The sequence below is a fragment of the Myotis myotis genome, unplaced genomic scaffold (assembly GCF_014108235.1).
Source record: "Myotis myotis isolate mMyoMyo1 unplaced genomic scaffold, mMyoMyo1.p scaffold_m19_p_13, whole genome shotgun sequence".
Taxonomy (NCBI): Eukaryota; Metazoa; Chordata; class Mammalia; order Chiroptera; family Vespertilionidae; genus Myotis; species Myotis myotis.
The window spans coordinates 24,814,117-24,817,276 of NW_023416317.1; the positions used below are offsets into that span (position 1 = coordinate 24,814,117).

At 51.1% G+C, this 3,160-nt stretch overlaps 1 pseudogene; it reads left to right on the forward strand.

The window, feature by feature from the left end:
* The first annotated feature begins 221 nt into the window (after positions 1–221).
* On the forward strand, positions 222–732 carry LOC118668650 (annotated as a pseudogene).
* Positions 733–3,160: the final 2,428 nt, after the last annotated feature.

Here is a 3,160-nt window from a genome sequence, read left to right on the forward strand (position 1 = left end):
GAGCTGGGCATGTTCTCCCTTGTTCTGAAAACTGGTTACAGGGTATAAATGTGTAAAAACTCATCATAGCTTTTCTACCCTCCCTCTGCTACACACACACACACACACACACACACACACACACACACACGCATGCACGCACGCACGCACACCCCGCACTCCTCTGAGCTCCGTGCTCCTGCTAAGGCAGTGCCGCCGTCTCCTTCCAGCCACCATCCAACATGACCATCGACCAGGACCTCACCAGCCATGTGAGATGTTCTCCGATATCTACAAGACCCGGGAGATGGCAGACGGGCTGTGCCTGGAGGTAGAGGGGAAGATGGTCAGTAGGACAGAGGGTAACATTGATGACTCGCTGATTGGTGGAAATGCCTCGGATGAAGGCCCTGTGGGCCACGGTACATAAGTACAGTCATCGCTGGTGTGGATATTGTTGTCACGAACCATCATTTGCAGGAAACCAGAAGCCTACAAGAAGTACGTACATCAAAGATGAGATGAAATCAATCAAAGGGAAACTCGACAAGCAAAAACCAGAAAGAATAAAGCCTTTTATGACAGGGGCTGCAGAATAGATCAAGCACATCCTGGCCAACTTCAAAAACTACCAGTTCTTTATTGTGAAGACATGAATCCAGATGGCCTGGTGGCTCTGCTGGGCTGCCATGAGGATGGTGTGACCCATGTATGGTTTTCTTTAAGGATGGTTTAGAAGTGGGAAAATGTTAACAAATTTGGCAATTTGGATCTAGCCCCTGTCATCCTAACTGGCTGCTGCCTTTCACCCACACGCCAGGACTACGACAAATGGGAATGATGGTATCGTGAGCTCTTCATTTATTTTGACCTTGATGTATTTGAAGCGGAGTCATTGTTTTTAAGAAAAAACATGTCCTGTAGGTTGTCTAAAAATAAAATGCATTAGAACTCATTTGAGAGAATGCCTCTTAGTTGAATACATTTTAAAATCCATCCTGTGTCGTGTGCTGGGAGACGCTAGAGACGGGTGGTCGGCCACTACTACCTATACAGCATACAGACTGTCTGCAGTGGAAACTACTTCTGAGACTGGGGAGAAAAAATGACACCCCAAAACCAAGAATCAAACGTCTTAATTCTGAGTTGAAGCAAAGGGAAAAGACCATGCTCACAGCAGAGCCAACATTTGATGTGGATTCCTTAGACATTTCATCACCTACAAACAGAAGTAGTTAACGGGAAGAAATTACCAAAAGAATAAAAAGAGACTAATGCAGCCGGAAGCAAAGTATTGTCTGAGCTTATTTATCATGTCAAGTTAGAACCACGTTCCATAGAAATCTGGGTCTCCTGGAATTGTGTTGCAAGCTTTTGTCAGATTTCATGAAATGGGGCTGGCAAATTCTGTATGACTTCAAGGTGGTTACGTTTTTAAATGGGAAAAGGCAGTAGCTTACAGGATAGGAGCTCTAATTCGGTGTTCAGCTTTACCGGGACATTGCCGCGACCGCTTGTTTTAGATGGCTCTGGCGCTGCAAGAGCAGAGATGAGTAACAGACCTGTGTGGCCTAGAATAAATGTGTGGACTTCTGCAAAAACAAACAAACAAAACTCATCATAGTTCACAATGAGATTTGTCCATTTCCCTTTTTGTAAATTTTACCTCAATTAAAAAAAAAGTTTTAAAAAGCAACCACTCCCCTTGCCAGGCCGCCTGGGGACAGAGTTGGGTCGGAGTGGACCCCTGGCCCCTAGGACAGCCGCTGTGGGCAGAGCTCCGCGGCTCGGGTCCCCTCCGCTCCAGCGCCTGGCGGCGGCTGAGAAAGCCCGGAAGCTGGTGGGCGTGGGGTGGGGGTGGGGAGGGGGGGATGTGGGGGGTGGGAGGGTGGAGAGGGGGTGGCTACTGTTCCCACGTCCACTCCAGCCCCGCCTCTGCCATTGTCCCAGGGGTGGGATCCGCAGAGGAGCCAGGTCTGCCAGTAGGACCGGGAGGGAAGGGGGCTGAGTGGGGGGTGGGGAATGGGGGTGGGGGTGCGTCTGTAGATTGCGCCCCGACAATCTCCAGCCCGAGCTGTCCCTCCTCGCTTGGAAAGGCGAGGTCCCCGCACTGGACGGGGCGGCTCTCCTGGGAGGTCCGAGCTTGGCGTCGGCGTTGGGAGTGCACACGAGCCCCTCAGCACCCCTCGCCCGGCAGTGTCGCACTCTTTTCTCTGACAGTGAACGCTGTCACCAGAGAGAAGGGCCACCACTGGCACCCCCAATACACACCCCCTTGGAGCCTTCAGCCCCCCGCCCCCCCAAACCAGATGCCCCGGCCCTCTCTGGGCCTCAGTTTCCCTCGTCGTAGAAAGCTTCTGGGTTGGAAGCCCTGACATCCTGACTTCCCTCACACCAAGATTAATGTGCCTTCACTTTGGTTGAACAAGAGATGTGCCTGCAGTGGCTCACAAAGCCAGACGGACCTAACTACGAAGCGAAATCAAACCTGTCCGGCCGGGACGCTCTGCACAGGAAAGTGGGGAGCCGATGCCAGAGGCGGCGAGTTGAAAGGACTCGGACCCTAGGGTGCGCTCCCCGCAATAGCCACCAGGCGGCGACAGAGACCAGGCTTGCCGCGTCAGAGTGTGTTTTGAAATAATTTCCGTTACAAAGTTGTGAGAACAGTACGGAGAAGGCTTGGACGCTCTTCTTAACCGAATTCACCAAGTTTTAGCATTTTGACCCCCTCTCTGCACGTTCAAGTCCCCCTCCGAGCATCAAAGAGGAAGTTGCAGATGTGATGGGCCTTGAACCCTAAACCATTCCGTGTGTATTTCCCCAGAGCAAGGGCATTCTATTACCCAACCACAGCAGAGTTTTCAAGATCGGGTGATTTAATTAGGATGCAATACCATTACTTAATCTGCAAAACCGTATGCAAATATTTCCAGTTATCCCAAGGAGGTCTTTTATAGTGTTTCCCCCGCCCCTGCTCCACCCACCCCACTCCACTATCACATTTAATTGTTTGCTTTTAATTAACTGAAATTAATTCGCACTCTGGACCGGCGGTTCAGTTGGTTGATGCACCCTCCCGGACCCCAAAAGGTTGCAGGTTCAATTCCAGGTCAGGGTACATACCTAGGTTGTGGGTTCAACCCCCCAGTTGGGGTGCCTACCGATGCACGATTCTCTCTCC